Source organism: Larimichthys crocea, chromosome I (genome assembly GCF_000972845.2).
Source record: "Larimichthys crocea isolate SSNF chromosome I, L_crocea_2.0, whole genome shotgun sequence".
NCBI lineage: Eukaryota > Metazoa > Chordata > Actinopteri > Sciaenidae > Larimichthys > Larimichthys crocea.
In genome coordinates this window covers 8,381,264-8,400,819 of record NC_040011.1, presented here as the reverse complement: position 1 = coordinate 8,400,819, position 19,556 = coordinate 8,381,264, and positions in this window count along the sequence as shown.

The following is a 19,556-nucleotide window of genomic DNA, read 5'->3' as shown; positions in this document are numbered from 1 at the left end:
GTTCTTTGTCTGTTATTTTTCCATTTGTTTCTGTCATTTGAAACGTGCAGGAAAGGAAAGCTGTCATAGCCGCAGACAGACGGACTGAAAGCAACACGTGAGAGAGGAAGACTCCGACAGACTCTGACTGTTTCGGAAATGAAGCTAATTATCATGAAATAAAAACAAGAATCATTTTAATCCTCCGCAGATAATCATCATTAATCATAAAACAAAGAGAAACTGCGCCGTAAAAAATTGGTTCTGCTTCATTGACTTACTTCAGACTGTAGAAGTTGACTACGAGTCCCAGAGAGCATTTCTCTAAGAAACATTCAATCAGAGTTTCAACAAAGTTTAACTGTATTAATCCAACTGGTCCAAAGTGAAGGTGCCGATGGGGCAGGGACAAATGGAAAGACGCTGATAACAATATTAATTATTGAACTGAATTATTGAATTATTAATGCGCGGGAATGAATGAAGTAATTCAATGGTTCGATATATGAAAGTGAGGCAAAAAATAAGAGTTCCAGGCGAGGAATTCGAGCAATGATTTGTAATTTCAGCACACAAATGACTCATTTGAAGGGGCGATTATTAAAAATTTCCCTCCAGACACATGGTGGACTGAAAGGACCCACGTGACCCGAGCCAGCTTGTCTTCCACATGGCCAAACATATGTGGAGACCCAAACGCTCCACTCATATGTGATTGTTTAATATGTTGAAAACTGTTGTTAGCAATATGCTACGATAACAGCCTTTCCTCTTTTGGTTTCCACCAGATTTCTGAATTTGAGTTATTCTAACATGCCACATATGAGGGGTCACACAGGGTCCTCTTAATCCTCGAGGTCCCTGTAGGGACAGTTCTAAATTTTAGTTTGTTTTCCATGAGATACAGAGCAGCTAACAAAATCACTGAGGGTGACCACGTTTCTTTATTTGTAGATTAATGAACATTTAGGGAGGTTTCCTTCATCTTTTCTTCTCAAAGGAAGCACAACAGGAGAAAGACTTCCAGTTAAAGGGACAGTTTGGGTTTTTTCGAAGTGAACAGGTTGTGAACAAACGCATGTTGATGAGTTTATTTAGACGACTTGAGAGTTTCTCGTTTCTCTTTCTTTCTCCCTGCTTATGGTCTTTATGCTAAGCTAGACTAAACACACTGTTAACTGAAACAAAGATATCCATGTTCACGCACTTTGTGTTACGTTACGCTACACTAAAGTTACATTATGCTGAGTTATGTTATGTTACATTACGTTACATTGATTTGCTTTACATTGTGTTGCGCTGCATACTGTATGTGTGTTACATTGGGTTCCGTGCCACTGATTGCATTGCATAGTGTTGAGCTACATTAAGCTGCGGTACATTAAGTTGAGTTGCATTTGCACTTCGTTGTGTTGACTTACATTATGTTGCGATACTGTTCCACTGCATTTCGAAAGTTCAAACATATGGTCGGTTCATGTTAAAATTCATTTTGTAAACCTGCATAATGAAACATTCTCCCCTGAGTCTGGACAACAGGGCAGACTGGAGGATGTCCCGTAATGTTGGCGTCCTCCCAGGTGAGTGGCCCCTTTGACCTGGAGTACCGGCAGCAAGAACATGGAGGTCAAAGGTCATCCAGGACGAGGACGGACGGTCTGAGCCCAGCAGCTTGTCTTCCTCCGGCAGGAAGCTGCTTTACATTCAGCGAGCTCGTCTCGTTCTGCTTTGATGAATAGACTGTAATCTGTAATCTGCGGCGGCTACCTGCTGCTAACGAGCCAAATTAATTAGACACCGACAGTAAACATCTATCGATAAGATCAGATGAAACTTTATTGATCCCTGAGGGGAAATCGGCGCATTGTAGCAACAAACAGTAACAGGAAACCACAGAAGAAGAAGCTGAGTGGTGGGAAACATCACAGATCTACGAATGAAAAAATATATGAAATGAATCGGAGCTTTGAGTTCAGCGTGACAGAAGAACAATACAAGAAGACCAAAGCTGCAACAATTAATCAAACGTTTGTTGTATGAAAGAGCGACAAATTGTTTGTACAAACACACACACACAGTTTGCAAATTAGATTAACCTCCAGAGGTGTGTGTGTGTGTGAGAGAGAGAAATGTAGGGCATTAATAATGAATCTCTGCTGGAAGTTGATAGTATTGAAGCTCTGGGGTTCCTGTGGTGGGCTCGGAGGCGACATTGGTTCTCTGGAGGTGAGAGTACTCCCGCTGTGGTAACTATGTTCAGCTGTACTCGAGTATTTGTTCTGATTACATTACGTCTGGTCAAAAGTCGACAACTTTGCTAACAGTCAAACATCAACCAGGTCCCCAGCAGCAGCTGATCTCACTGCCTAGTCCAGCAGCAGTCAGCCCAGCTCGGCGTCTGTCTTTCAGCCTTTTATTTCACCAAGCTCTCACCAACCACTAAAAGTCAGTCCCACATTTACTCTTGTCCGGCGGCTTCTTGCTCGCTCACTCTCTCCTTTTCTCTTCTTAGCTTCCTCCGTCAGCGTCCTCTTCACTCTCTTCTCCTCTGGTTATATTGCCCGCTTGCGCAGCTCCTGTTCTGGCATGACACCGTCTCTGCTCCCTGTCAGCATTATGTTAAGATCACCTGTGGGTCGTTAAGGACACCTGTGGGTCGTTAAGGACACCTGTGGGTCGTTAGGGTCACCTGTGGGTCGTTAAGGTCACATGTTGTTGATGGTTGTTGGGGCGGAGCAGCCGGAGGACATCAGAGGGAAAACCAGAAAACATTTCCTCCATAAAATATGATCCAGTTTCACCAGAATCAGTGAAATAGTTGCTGCTGTGTGACTTAGTGCCGTAAAGCGTTACGTACTTCCAAAGTATGTTCAGAGTGAACACAAAGCAAATTTCCGTTGTGTTTCATACGTGTAAATTTGAGTGTTCTTGTCTGATTATTCTTTTCAAACTGAACGTGGACGTGAACTGGGACTATTATAAGATTATTATAATAAGTAAATATTATTTTAAAACTCCATTCATGCTCTATTGTAACAGCTTCTTTTCCTCTGGGCCCATTAAAATGAAAATACTCGTACACATATAGGCATACAGCGCACAATCCACAGTATTAAGTTCAATCAACACCCCACTGCTGCCCATAACATCACATTCACTTCAGCTACACGGGGAAGAATAACGCTGATTGCTGCAGCTCATAGTTTACTGCTTCGTTATAATGTGACTCATTAGGAGCCTTTTCAACTGTTTCTCCACTAATGTTGTTTGTTGCTTTTATATCACACAGCAGATTATTCCATTGAGTAACTGTGCTGTACACGTCGGGCTGCATGAAAACACAGTGAGGAAGAAAAGGCTAGTAGAGAAACTTTATTTATATGTATGTTTATATCACAGTGATACACAGCACTGATTTGTATGTTTGTGTGTTTATTTCTGCTGTGAAGTTGGACATTTGAACATGGGGACTTATGGAGACTGACTCACTTCTGGAGCCAGCCTCAAGTGGACGTTAGAGGAACTGCAGTTAAGTCTATATCTATTCTCATTCACATGTTAAGACATTTCATGACCACGCTATACTACCAACAAATGGTACAAAAACTGACTAAAAACAACCTGGTTTATCCTCTGTGGAGCCTAAAAATTAAATCTGTCAATAAGGGGTTCATCCTCTGGGGATCATCCTTCAAAAATTCTAGCATCTAGTAGTGCCAGATAACCTGGCCAAGGAGAAATTTAGTTTTTATTGAACTTAATTGTAGTGGCACAAGAGAAAAGATCAGGGGTTAGTAATATGATGTAGGATCATCCTCTTGTGAGCACTCTTGTGAAAACTTAGACCACCCCCTGCATGAAGCTGAAATTTACCGTTTTTCCCCAGAATCCATGTCACCATCCTGCAGGACCCTCAGAAACAGGAAGTGCGGACTCCTCTCGGCGTCCCGTTAAACCTCGGAGGTTTCACGCTGATCAGGTGCCTCAGGGGTCGCTGAGTCCATCAGGCGCCTACAGTCCGCCACATGAAGCGTCCCCCCGCAGGTAGAGCCACCAACACTAATGGTTCCTGGGTGACATTTAGATAAAGGTGAGAGGGAAAAAGGTTCAGTTAACTCACCATCAACCTTTAACCTCCCGTCCAGGAAGTCAAACTGCAGCCAGCGAGCCTGACATTTCCTCCGCGGAGCACTTTATTCAGCTAATTAACCCGTTAGCTGGATGACCTGCAACACAAAAGGACGAGGAAGAAAAGCACGAGGACCGGTGATCTGGTCTCTGGTCAGACGACTGAATCAGCAAATAAGTACATGACTCAGCAGCTGTTATTCACTGACTAACTATTTAAAAAACTTAAATCCGAGTCTCAGCACATTTCAATCATACTGTACAAACGGTGTGAGGCGTCCATTATGAGGCCTGCAGAGAGAGAAGCAGTATTTTCTATGTAAGCTGGAAGAAAGACGTCTTTGTTCTCTGGCCTCCACGATGTGAAAGGAGCATTTTATTTTATAATAAAAGACAAATTTCTCTGCAGTCAGCATTACAGTGTTTCGTCTTTGTTAGTGTCCATCACGATCGCTACAAAAGCTACGATATATAAAGCAATGTAGCATAAAAATCACTGTTTGTGTTCGTGTTTCCCATGTTTGGTCGTGTTTCCCGTATTTTGTCGTGTTTCCCGTATTTGGTCGTGTTTCCCGTTTGTGTGTTCTGTATTTGGTTGGATCCTTCCTGTGGTGCAAACATTAACACTCCCCCGGTGCTCTGAGCTGACAGTCCTACTTTCCGCTGTATAAACAGTATTGTCCTTTAACCTGACTGTGAACTGACGTTTGTCTCACCGTGGTACAGTAACCATAGCGACCGTGGTCATTTCACATCCCTGTGGCGGAGTGGGTGGGGGGGGTTGTTTGTTAAAAAGCTTCAAGTATGCTATCAGCGTTAATTGCTGTGCAGACAGATGATGAAGTGGCTTAATTAATGGGCCAGCGGGTCGGCCAATCAGATGACGGAAACATATACAGCTAGGTGACAGTGGGCGGGGCTGCGGTCGCCTGCGTCTGACTAGCCAGGCGTCACGGAAACACAGACCGGTGTAAACACAGCGACTGACCTGCTGCTGTTTGTCAGGTGACCTTTGACCTCTCCTGTATAGACGCTGGTTATTATCCCATCAGTCCTGGAAACACATGCAAAGGCGAGGTCTCTTCACCGCTCGCTGTGACTCACTCTGTGGAGACACTGACAGTCAGTCTCATTAAATTAACTGTTTACAAACCGTCCTGGATTACTGATGTTGTAAATGCAGCACACACTTAAACTGATATTGATGTTTTATGTGTCTAAACTTCATTTTGTTATTGCCATCTGTTTAAATAGTACAGTCGTGTTCTGTATATGGTCATGTTTTTACGTATATGGTAGCATGTTTCTTTCTATACATGGTGGCATTTTTCTATATTTGGTCATGTTTTTTTGTATATGGTCGTGTCTTTCCTGGTTGTGTTTTCCATATATGGTCGTGTGTTTCTATATATGGTAGCATTTTTCCATATTTGGCCGTGTCTTTCCTGGTTATGTTTTTCCATATATGGTTGTTTGTTTCTATAGATGGTGGCATTTTTCCACATTTGGTCATGTTTTTCCATATATGGTTGTCTTTCCTGGTTGTATTTTCCATACTTGTTTGAGTCATTTTCTCCAGCATTGGTTTGTTGTTGTTGTTTTCTTCAGTTTCAGTGTGTTGAGCTCTCCGGGCCACTGTAGTCAAACACCTGTAACAGGTGAGGCTCGGCTGTATTGACTTTCAAAGTGAGTTTTCACACACACTCACACAGTCACACAAACTTGTCTTTGTACAGTAACATCACATCTCGTCCTCCAAACTGTTGTGCAGACTTGTGTTTGCATGTTTTTCCCTCGTGGAGTTTTAAAAAAGCAGATTTTAGGTGTGAGTGTCTGCAGTGTGGTGTGAACACACACACGCACACACACACACACACACACACACACACACACAGCCGAGATCTCTTTAAATTTAAACGGCTTCGTGTAAACTCACCCTTCGTCTCTCTCCTCAACATCTGTTACCATGGCACCCATCGGAAAATACTGCCAATCAATCTGCCAGCTCCGCCCCTCCCAACATGAACCACACACACAATAACACACACCCTCGAGCATTTAGTGAGCCATTTAGTGTGTGTGTTTGTGTGTGTGTGTGTCATCCTTTCTCATTAATGCAACACACACAAACATTAACGTGCTGCAAGCTACAGAACCGCTCGTCTCAAATGAAATGAAACACACACACACATACACACACACACACACACACACACACACTGTTTAGCATCCGCTGTTATTGTGTTTGTGCGTCGTGGTCTCCATGGTAACAGCGAGGTCAGCCACCAACAGAGGGCTGATTACCATTAATTATTATTTATAATTATTCATCCACCGCTCGGCTCCATCTGATCCACGTGAAACTAAAAGATGGAGTCCAAAGTTTGTTTTTGAGCCGTCGTGGTGGCGATGTCGTGGTGACGTGGTGGTGACGTGGTTGCGATATAAATACAGCAGCACCAAGTCCATGACGAGACATGACAGTACTCAGAAATCACTTTGGAACAATCCCAACAGAAAACTGAGTGACTTTAAAGGCTGCTGTGAAGTGAAAATTAAAACTCATCAGAGTGAAAATGTAATTTTTCTGAACCCAAGAGTTAGAAAATGTGTCACGTGTACATCGTGATCTTAGTCAGTTTCCTGGAATACACCTGCTCTTTGTCATGTTTTCATGTTTTCTCCATTAGAAATGCATCCTCAGGGGAACCTGATCATACTCTCACCACTAGAAAGGCACCCTGGAGGGCCGTGCATCACATTTTCTCAGCAGGAAGGGCCTCCTGGTGGACTCTGCGTCGTGTTTTCTCTTTATTTTTTCACATTTAATCAGATTTCTCCTCTAGAGGGGAACCTTCAAGAACCCTCCGTCACAGGAGAAGCCTCCATCAGTTTACTGCATCATCAGACATAATAGAAACATTCCTGAGAAAACATGAACCAGAGGTTTGGGAAAGAGAAACCAGCATGTAAACGGAGAAAAATCTTTTTCTTTAGCTTCACCACGATCTTTCTCTTTGAGCGAACACAAAGAAGAGCAACCAAACTGTTCATTCATGCTCGATTTCATCTGAAAACGTTGTTGATGAATAGTAACTGACCAATGCCAGAGCTCGAACGCTCATGAAAACCGAGCTCTCGAGACATTTTCTGTTTAGACGCAGACCGGGATCCTCGAGAGCATCCTTGATCCCACTTATACCTGTGTTTTCTCTGAAGGTTTACCTGCACAGAAATGATTTACACTAAATGAAATGATTGAACTGTATTCACTGCAGGTCAATAACCGTCATGTTAGAAAACACTGCAAAGTGTCATGTTGTCATTGTTCATGAAGTCATGGACAGGCTTTCATCTGAGGATTTAAATCAGGCTCATTGAGACGTTCCACCAAATTTCAGCCTCTTTCAGAGGGTTAAGTGTTTCGGTCTGCAGGTGGAGTTTAATTTAACTGCGTGTTTCTCACTGACTCACTGAATTATGAAGTTTAGGCACAGAAACTGCTCGCAGAGCTTCAATAGTGACTTCCAGCTCATTGTTTAGACACATCCTCACTGTTTGTCGTGCTCAGATAGAGACTGCTGAACCTAGACGAGCATTCAGCAGCTAAAGAGACAGATTCACCCTCATGAGGCGGTGGAGACCAAAAACAGAGCGACTAAAAGACTTACTCCGTCAGCGTCCTCTTCGCTCTCTTCTCCTCTGCCATTATGTCCACAGAGGCTGCTGAGCCCGGTTACATTGCCAAATCCAGATTTCTTTTGCTAACAGACTGTGTGCAATGCTAGGTAACGTTAGCTTTGGAATGTAGTCTGCTAACAACAAACGACCAGCAGCCACTACAACACAGTCCTGATGATAATGTTAGCTTGCTAGCTAACTGGGCAGACACAAGGAGCACTGACACAGCCCAGCTAACAAACTGTGCTAACATTATCTAACAAACTGAGCTAACAGCAGCTAACAAACTGAGCTAACAGTAGCTAACAGCAGCTAACAAACTGAGCTAACAGCAGCTAACAAACTGAGCTAACATGAGCTAACAGCAGCTAACAAACTGTGCTAACAGTAGCTAACAGCAGCTAACAAACTGTGCTAACATGAGCTAGCAGCAGCTAACAAACTGTGCTAACATTATCTAACAGCGGCTAAGAAACTGAGCTAACATGAGCTAACAGCAGCTAACAAACTGAACTAACAGTAGCTAACAGCAGCTAACAAACTGAGCTAACAGCAGCTAACAAACTGAGCTAACATGAGCTAACAGCAGCTAACAAACTGAGCTAACAGTAGCTAACAAACTGAGCTAACAGTAGCTAACAAACTGAGTTAACAGTAGCTAACAGCAGCTAACAAACTGAGCTAACAGCAGCTAACATTAGCTAACAGCAGCTGTCCATCATAAACTCTGTAAACATATTTCTGGAAGCCATTTTGTTTCTGGGCTGGCACTAACAATATGGCTGTCAGGATGAGTGACAGGTCTGTGTGTGTGTGTGTGTGTGTGTGTGTGAGATACCATCAACAAACCAACAAGTGTAATGCTGACAGGAAGCTCTGACAGCACGACGCACTGTGTGCACCGTTACATCATCCACCTGAATCTGAGCTCACCTGCAGAACACCTGACCTGCTGCTGCTCACCTGCAGACAGACAGACAGCCAGAGACACGAGGAGCAAGACTACAACTCCCAGAATCCTCAGCACGAGGCTCATCTGTCCAGCTTTGTACCAACAATATGTTAAATCTGGGTTTAACTAAAAGACCCACCTGTCAGTCAAAGCATCCACGCTCTTAATCCTGCATAACTTTAAGCCTTAATATAATGTGAACAGGTGAGTTGTATATAAATTCACCCTCAGTACAGTTGTCATGAACGGGGAAATTAGCTACAGAGACCAAAACTGTTTTTTGTACCAGGCTGTAAACATGTTTATTTCTGCTGTGAAGTTGGACATTTGGACATGGGGACTTATGGAGACTGACTCACTTCTGGAGCCAGCCTCAAGTGGACGTTAGAGGAACTGCAGTTTTTGGCACCTCCTGTATTAGCTTGCCAAAAACAAAAAAACAAATCAGTTAACGTGATATTTTTATATCAAAATTAACGGTCTAAAAATTAAATATTCCTAAAAAAACAAAGACATGAGCTAAAATCTGCCTTGTTTTATTTATTGACCTCAAACTATCGTATTTATTCAGTTTAATAAGCAGCTGATCGTATTTTCTTTTGCATGTGGCATCTGAAAGTCTAAGTTTAATTAATATTCAGACTCACCGTCTAAAACACGAGCTGAAATCTTCCTTCTTTTGTCTCCGTCGAAGTCGAATCATCTCGCTGTGGTATTTTTAACCTGAGAGGCGTTTTTCTCAGAGGAAGCTGCCTTTTACGTCTCTCCCTGATGCCTTGAATGCAGCACGGGCCCCAGCTGGATGAGGTGCGAGGGGGGCATGATGGGAGATGGAGGCTGTGCCGCCTGCGGCCGTGTTGGAGCGCAGGTCTGTAGTCCGATTCCCACAGGCGCTCATTAGAGAGCCGCCACTCAGGAAACACACCTGCCGGCAGCCAATGAGACGCTGCCCCACAACCCACACAGGTCCCGCCTACACACACACCAACGCGCTAACAATGCTAAAACACACACACACACACACACACACACACACACACACACACACACACACACACACACACAGTTCGGCCTCCTGGTGCTAATCGAGGTAAAAACATGAAATCAAACTATTACAGGCTGCGTGGACGTCTTCATCCGCGATGGAGGAGACATGATGGAGGCAAACACAGCTACATCCCGACGCTCAGTTACTCCATCACGGAGGAACCACAGCTAACGGACTGAGCTAACAGCAGCTACAGTTGGCAGAGACACCATTCGCCTGATCACAGGTCAGTGTAGCATCAACAGTATATATATATATAGTTTGTATTATAATATAACAGAATAAACACTGCAGACTTCTTCAGGTTTCTCTGTGTGTTGTATCCAACATGAGAACACTAAGGATTGTGGGTAAATCCCCGGGGGGCGGCGTGCAGAGCGAGCGAGGACTTCACAGAGCGAACACGTGAATGACTGAAGAAGTTTGAGCGAGCCCTGCAGCACTGATCGGACTCTGATGGGACCGGCCCGGCTTCATACAGACAACCACAGAAGAAGAAACGAGGGCGCCGTCAGAGGAATACTGCGGCATGCTGGGAGAATTATTCCTGACCACAGATGAGAAACTGAGTTTTCATGTCGGACTGGACACTGCCGGTTCAGAGGTTCTGTTGCTGTGTTCACTGTTAGTCTGGACACTGCCGGTTCAGAGGTTCTGTTGCTGTGTTCACTGTTAGACTGGACACTGCCGGTTCAGAGGTTCTGTCGCCGTGTTCACTGTTAGACTGGACACTGCCGGTTCAGAGGTTCTGTTCGGTCTCTGGAAGGTAGACGCTGACGTTAGCTCACAGCGCTAGCTTGAATACCCTATTTGACTGTTTTTAAAGGACCCCCGTCAGATTAAACACATCTCCTAAACTGACTTTAAAAATGTTGGTGGAGGGTTGGGTGGAGGTCAACATCTGTCTCTGTTGGAGGATTACTGAAGCTCCGTCAGCTCTGACACGAAATCCATAAATTACTCGTGTTTGGATTATTTCTGTTTCATCATATTACCATACTTACAGTAATGCGGTTGGTAACCTACATATTTTACATTAACGCATTACAGCTTCTGTTTGTTTGTCGCACGTTCACAAACATTTTTAACCCTTCAGACTGCAGCGTGTCCATCATTATAAAATCATTCCCTGCGAATCAAACACGTTAAATAAAGTCCAGATCTTTGTGTTGTGGATAGTTTAAGTTACCATCAATAACCAGCAACAGAAATATACATCATTATGTTAATATCTATGTACGAGTCAGCAGCGAGGACTGACCAGGTTACTGTGACTATTTGAAGATCTTTAAGTGGCCAAAGACGTTGTTGAAACGCCACTGATGAACCACGTCCAGGTTTTAGACAGTCTGCGGTCATAGAGTGATTGTAGGTGCGCCTGGACAATCAGAGGCGTCACCCCAGTACAAATACAGGACAACCTGGAGACTTCAAGGGGAACTCCTCCAACCCTGCCGCCCATCACCATACTCAACAACACTGCTGTGGAAACATCTCCAAGGATCTCCAAGGACTTGATGTTGATGGATTTCCTGCAGCAGCTCAGGAAGCTCGACCCCCCTCAGGAGCAGCTCGTCCATCACTGTCTTGGTTCAGATCTGCCACCAAGCATGACAGGAACCGACCAGAATCGACAGTCAAGACTACAACCAATCAAGTCCAAAGTCAGGAAATGTCACCACAGATCCATCACACAGTAGAAACAACCATTCACTGCGGTGAATGGCCTCCATGTTTGATGTTTCTTAAACCATTTGACCCAAAGCCAACTGAAATCCATGCCGGTTCCCATGGCAACATGATGCACACATCTTACGGTGACGTAGGTATCAAACATCTCATCATATCTGAGCATCGACATCGGTCACGACTCACTTTTTACAGACGATTTTAAACCCGAAACTCCAAACACAATGCTTCCGTAGAGCAACAGAGGTTACCATGGTGATGAATCCAGGTTGAAGGACCTGACAAACACACACACATACACACACACACTGTAGATGTATACAAGTTTTAAGACTGTTCGTATGAATCAGATGAAGAACTTTAATTTCTCTTTTCAAGGACTCAAGTCAAAGCCCTCCTCGTCTTAGTTTTTAGACGCTGGAATGCTAATTAGCTTTTATGAAGTGAAAGCAGAGAACGGGGAGGAGGAACGACGGCTTTATGAACAAACAGCCTTGATGATGATGATGATGATGGTGCAGCAAAGCATTTTGTCCTCTTCTTTAATCTCATCAGTCAGAAGATGATTAGAGCGCCAACGTTTGCATCCAGGAAGACGAGTCGGAATCAACAGAGGAGGAAGAGAGTCTGAAGTTTGTGTTAAAGGTTGCTCAACAAACGTCTTATCCCAGGCCGGGTCATCCTTCTCCCCATCAACACATCCCAGCTCCTCTTGGAGGATCTCAAAGTGTTCCCAGGCTAGATGGGCTATGTAGTCTCTCCAGCAGGTTCTGGCACAGGGTCTCCAACCAGTTGGACGTGCTTGTAACACCTCCAAAAGAAGGCGTCCAGGAGGTCCGAATCAGCTGGCTCCTTGTGGCACCTAGTGAAGGTTTGAAAAATCACACCAGAAGAGGTGCAGTCCGACCAAAACAGCATTGTGGTCCCAACATGACATAGACGTACCGGTTGCGGTTTCACCGTAAGGCCACCTGATGGAGGAAGCTCATTTCGGCTGCTTGTATCCATGATCTCATTCTTTGGGCCACTACCCAAAGCTCATGACCAGAGATGAGGGTTGGAACGTAGATGGACTGGAACATCAAGAGCTCAGCTCCCACTGACCCACAACAGTCCGGTTCAACATCCATTTTCCAACCCCACGATACTTAAACCTACACTTGGGGAAGCAACTCGCTCACAACCGGAGCGAGAACCATGACCTCAACTTGGAGATGCAGACTGTGGGTCCATCCACCCGCAGGGAGAGGGATCGGAGTCGCACGGCAGGCGAAGGCGTGTACTTTGGACGTTGTTGAAGCTTCACTTTGGTTGCTGTTTAATTGCTGCAACATTTCTCACCATTTTCTCATAAAACCTTGGACTGAACATCGACGCAGCCTCTCGCATATTTGAACATTTTTATGGTTTCAGATCAAAGTGAACTCTGAGCTCTGATGAGCTGCAACATCACAGAAGAAACAATTATCATCCGGACATCATCCAAAAGATGATTTATTGATGATGTGAAATCATTTTTATTAAAGAAAAGAGTCGGAAACGCTTGTTTGTTTACAGATCGACCATCGTAAATTAAAATTTAAAAAATGTTAACGTATACATTAAGGATCGGTGCGTGGATCCAGTTGTCATCTTCCTCCACCTGTTTCCGGGCGGTGCTGATGGAATCAAAGCGGCGTCGACGTCGCCTTTGAAGTCGAGATGGAGAGATGAAAGGAGTTCTGACCTCTCCTCCCTCCCTCCCTCTCTCTCCTCTTCCTTCAGCACACTTATTTTCCTCTCAGACAGGATATCACCATCATCATCGTTTTTTCCTCACAAAATAAGAGTCCCCGTCAGTGGACGTGGTCAGTTCGCATAAAGACGCGAGGAAACAGGCGGCCTGGTTCGTGGACACAAACAGTCGTCACTAATGTAAAAAACATGTTGTACAAAATATTTTACTCCAGACACACGCGGGAGAAGACGAAGAGCTCAGGTTTAACACTTGAGCTGTGTTTTATTCACGTGGAAGAAACAAGGTGAAAATTCACTTTGCAGCTTTGTCGTGAAGCCGACTCGTTAATGTGACGCAGCCGGTCTGTTTACCTGAGAAAGAGCAAAAATATAAAAGAGAACGGAAATATAAAAATAGCTGGAAGGAGCTGAACGAACCTGAAAACATCAATTACTTCTTATTAAAGCAACATGACGTAACGTTTGACTCCTGATCCGACCTGTGATCAGGTGAACGGTGTCTCTGTCATTCCTACGTCTGTTCTCACTCTATGTAACTTTGGGCTCCGGGTCGGGAGAAGTACGTAACGCTTTACGGCACTAAGTCACACAGCAGCAACTATTTCACTGATTCTGGTGAAACTGGATCATATTTTATGGAGGAAATGTTTTCTGGTTTTCCCTCTGATGTCCTCCATCGACAACAGGTGACCCTAACGACCCACAGGTGTCCTTAACGACCTGCAGGTGATCTTAACATAATGCTGACAGGGAGCAAAGATGGTGTCGTGCCAGAACAGGAGCTATGCAAGCGGGCAATGTAACCGGGCTCAGCAGCTTCTATGGACATAATGGCAGAGGAGAAGAGAGTGAAGAGGACGTTCACAAGAGTAAATCTGGGACTGACTTTTAGTGGTTGGTGAGAGCTTGGTGAAATGTTTTGGTCGTCTTGTCAGCTTCTCCACTTTCCCTTCATCGAGTAAACTTGTAGATTTTATTTACAGAGCTGCTTCATTTCTTCTTCCAAACTGTTTCCTTCATCCTTCACTGACACCTCAGGACGAGGAGATGAATCAGAGCTGAAATATTTCGGCATATTTTCAGCGGCGTTGGTTTTGCGGTGGTTAAAAATGTTGGCGGTTCAATTCCCGGTTGTCTGTGGTCAGTCTGTGCATCAGTGGGCGTTCAAGGGTTACTGTGAAGTGTGGAGAGGCAGAGCTGGTGGAGGTGAAGATGTTGAACGGCTGTTTAACATCACATCAGTCAGCCGGAGAGGGCAGACGACCAATCGGATCTCTGAAGGAACAGTCGGGGTGTTTTGTTGGTGAAGCGGTGAAAATCCACCCACACCCGTCTGGAATGCTCCAAATTCTTCCTCGCCTCATGTTTTTTTTCTCCGTGGCCTCTCTCGCCCGTGAAGCTTGTCCATTTCCACGGAGGGTCAGCTGTGAGGGAGGACGATGAGAGGGAGGGAGCGTGCTGCAGCAAAGCAAGCGGTGAGATTTCGCAGGGTTCCTGAATGCATCATCTTCTTCTTCCTCTTCCTGCTGAGGAAGCGGCGGCTTTAGCCCTGAGTGGGAGGGCGAGGAGAGGAAGCTAAGCTAATTATTTACACGAGACGGAGGAACACGCAGCGCCCCGGGCACGGCGGGGCGTTCCCCCCGACCTCGCCTCATCACCCCCCTGGCCTCGGGGTCGCCGGGCGAGAGCGCCACCTCTCAGAAACCTGTGATGATGCTGCAGCTCAGAGGTCAGAGGTCAAACGCTGTAAATGTGAGCGAGGTCTCTCAGCGAACCCATTATAGACTTGTGTGTTTTTCAGGAAGCAGCTCGCCTTGATGCCGCCGCCGCCGCTCTCATTAGGACAGCTCAGCACGACCCGAGGCTAAAAGGTTAGCTCACAGCGCTAACCCTCAACACAGGGTCCAACCACGCCACCCCGTGATCCCCCCGTTTGATTTTAAAGAGAAAACATGGACGAACTTTGACATTTTCTAATCATCTGTGTGTGTCGGAGGAAAAACTGCAGAAAACAGCAAAATTCATGATTTTATTGTTGAAGGAAAGAAACAACAAAACAAACATGATCCAGTACTCGCCCTCGTCCTCAGAGTGTACTCCCACTGTGGCAAACAGCTGTACTTGAGTATTTATTTCAGTATTTGGTCGTGTTTTCTGTATTCGGTTGAGTTTTCCATAGTTTATAGTCGAGTATTTGTTCACGTAATACACTATGAATGTATGTGTAACTTATAGCTTTATGAATGAGCAGCTAACGCAACATGTGATACCAACTTGCGCATTGCCCAGCTCTGGTTCTGGCACGACTAACAAACTGAGCCAACATTAGCTAACGGCAGCTACATCTGTCAGACGTTTACTTTCAAGTAGCAGAAACATGATAGTTGGTTAGTTAGTTTATCAGAGAAAAGTTCAATAATGTTGCTTTAAACCCAAACAATTGAGTCTTTTGTTGACTTCAGAAGTGAGTCACGTTTAACTTGTTAGCATCTTATTTTAGTAACATGATCTCCTCCAACTCCTGTGGAAAATCTCTGTCGCTTCAGCTGCTAAATGTTCATCAGTTCGTCTCCGAGTCTGTCTGGCTGTTCGTGTACGAGCATCTCTTTTTGACCCTTTGAGAGCGAACCAAAACAGTAAAGTTGAGTCCAGACGGCTAAAGAATGAGCTGAAACTCATTATAAACTCTGTAAAAGCCGAGAGAAGCTGCAGAGCCGAGCGATAAATCTCTGGAGGTTCATCACTACGAGCGGAAAATATCCAGTACATCAAGGATCAAGGATATCTTTATTATCCCTGAGGGGCAATTTGTTGTACAGCCAGCAGTAAGCGACATCAATAAACAAACAATAAACAATGAATACAACCCAAAGAGTTATTTAAAAAGCCAAAGGCAGAAGGAAGACATGAGTCCATCGGTCCATGTTGTCGGAAACAACTTGATCTGCTCGGATTGACTGGACCTTCTTCAAACACCTCACCTCGTACAGGTAAGATTGTTTAAGGTAACTTTGAATTCACATTAACTAAAGATACAGGATTTATATTTCTATCTTTGAGGGCAGCAAGCTTCAAATTCATCGTATCACAGGTCCAAGATATTTATACTTCTGCCAACCTGAAGTGGCCGGGATGATGGTCAACACCTCCAGGTCTGAGTTCATGGTTCTCTGCTCTACGTTGCTGAGCTCTCGATCTTCCAGTCCTTCTACATTCCAACCATCACCTACACCCTTCAAAATAAAAGTTCTGATATTTTTTTTCATGGTGATGCCATAGGAGCACCCTTTTTGGTTCTGGTTCCTTTACCTCATGGTTCTTTGAAGAACTAGTTGTTGCAGAGGGTCGACTTAAAGAACCAGTAATCCGTACTCTGCATTCAGTTCCCCAAAGAACCCTAAACACCAAAAAAGGTTCTTAAGGATAAAAAGGTTCTCCAGAGGTGTCCAGGCTCAGCATTAGAGATGGGGTGAGGAGCTTGGAGCAGTGGGATGAAGCCAGCTGAGGTGGTTTGGACATCTGATGCTTCAGAGGTGCTCCAGGTGGATCTAAGTAGTAGGAAACCCTTGGGGCAAACCCAGAACTGGTTGGAGGGATTATATAGCCCATCCTCACCTTTGGCCATGAGCTTTTGGGCAATGTTAGTTTCCTCCACCCAGGTGTCTGGGCTCAGCCTTGAAGATAGGCTGAGAAACTCGGACACAAGGCCTCCAGGGCGCCTTCCTCTAGGGGTGTTCCTGGCACGTCCAACTGGTAGAAGATCTCGGCAGAACCTGCTGGAGGGACTACATAGTCCATTTTGCCTGGGAACATCTCTGGATCTCTCAAGAGGAGCTGGAACGTCCGAGGAAAAAAAAACGCGACCCGACCCCAGTTAAGGGGGGTGAAAATGGACGGATGGATGAACAAACGCAACAGCCAGAGATGATTGGAGGATTGTTTCTTAAATCTAGTGTCACCTCTTTAGTTTCAGACATGTTGGTGTCCAAGAAGAACGACTTGCACCGATCAGGCCACGATTGACCAGGAAGCTCCTTGTGTCTTGATACATAATGTTGCTTCAAAGAATAAGGAAGCAAAACAGGAAGTAAACTCAAAGATCATTGTGTTTGTTGACGGTCCAACATGAAGCTGGAAACAGGAAAAACCTCTTCAAACTGTTGTGATGTGGCGCAGGTACGTGGCTCAGGTGAGATCGATACATTCAGAAACAAACCAAAGCGTGATGCCCTTCTGTCAATATTTAATCAGGACGAGCAGCAGCAACGTCGAGTTAACATTTCATAAAACACATTAACATTGATTCAGTGGACCTGGAAGATTAAAGTGGATAAACGGAGGGAGTCGATGATTTTTAGCAGGTAATGGGACAAAGTCTCCACAGCGAGGACAGACGATGAATAAAGAAGCTCTGAGGAGGAAATTAACATCATTTTATCTTTTTAATCCTTCATTTTTCAAAGTAAAACCTGACGCCTCTGATGTATTTTGTTGTCTGAGGAGGAAGGCAGCGATCATTAATGTTATTAGTGACACCTGCTCTTTTCTCACGTCGGATATTTTGGCTCAGCGGGAAAATTTTCTATTCACGGAGCCGATCTCCTCCACAGACAGCTGGGGCTGATACAAGAGCTGCAGGTGGGAAATAATTACAGAAATTAAAGGAAGAAGTCCTAATTAATAGCTGTAGGTAAGTCCAATAATAAAGTCCAATTTCAGTTCTGGAGCTGTGAAGTCGGAGTCGATGCTTCGATGTGATAAAACTCAGACTGGCTCCTTCTTCTTCTTCTTCTTCTCGGGCTCGAACGGAGGAAGAATTATCCGTTAATTAGTGAAAATACTACAGGAGGAAAAATGCAGAACGGGAGGTAAATGAGGCAACCTTTAACCTCGTGGAGCTGTTGTCATTAGTTACAGCTGATCTCATGAGAACCAGCTCTGTCTCATTAAACATACAGAATATATTATATATATAAAATATAGTTTATATAACACATTTTCTTCAAATACTTTAAATATCTTAAATCATGTTTGGTGTCAAGAAGTTCATTTCATGGATCAATTACAAGAACTAAACATAGAAAAGAAGTGTGATTTAAAGTATAAAATTATATAAATTATGTAAAAAATAGAGAATAAATGTATTTTTATGTTAAAAATAATAATTTCTTTATATATTTTACATAAACAACTAATGTTACAAAACCTTAAAATATACATAACATGCTTACAACACATGATCGTATAATTATAAATATGTTTATAAACAGACAAAGTTACTGCACATTTGGGTTGCAAAGTTCTGGGAATTTTCAAAGTTGGAAACTTTCCATGGGAAAAAACTGGGAATTTACAAAATTGAAGGTTGGCCCTTTAACAGTGAACCTAAATATCGTTGGGGGAAATATATTTTAGCATAATCTTGACTAAAACAACCAGATTTCATCGAGGTACACTTGAATATTTATGCTGTTGCTCTGCTATTACCTTCAATTTCCAGTTAATTCCCATTTAGTTTCCGATTTGGAATATTCCCAATCTTAACTTCCCATGAAAAGTTTCCAGAAACTTCCGCCTATCCATCTTTGCAATTTCATATTTAAAAATGAAATCTTACCGGCTGATTTTAGCTCAGTGACACAGCAGTGTAGATTTTTAACAGGAATGTGAGCTGCATTCAAAAGTATAAAGATCAATTAATTGTGTTGACCTGTTCGTCTAATTATGAATAAATGGATGAATGTTAATAATGCAGGCGTACTCACAGCACTTCATTTAATGTCAGCTGTCCTTCACGACTGTACGTTCATATACTGACACGTTTTAATGTGTGTAAGAGGATTTTTCTTCTCTGTGTTAATCACATTTAATTATTTATATTTATCCTGTTTTCTTGGTCACACATGTTTAATTACAGATTTGAAGGGATCTTTATCAGCAGTAATATTGAAGCTAAAACTCTTCTCTCGCCACCTTTTATCTCTGTACCAAATGAGGAAGAAATCGGACCGCCAAGGTCGTCGACCGAACTAGCAACCTGTACAAAAACTGCAGTTCCTCTTGTCATAGTACTGCAGTATCTCGTCTTATCAGTTGTGTATGTTGTAAAGAAGGTGTCACACAGCAGAGGCTCATTGGACTGAAGGTCAATATTGGAACAATAAACCAGGTCAGTGAACGCACCATGGCCTCTGTTATCTCGTGTGTGTCAGGACTCAACTCAACTTGTTCACAGCAAACTTGACCAAATGAATCAGACTGTGTTTCCACTTTGTTTCAGTCTGTGTAATAAATCCTCTTTATTGACTGAGACACAAACTAAATGTTGTTTCTTCATTGAAT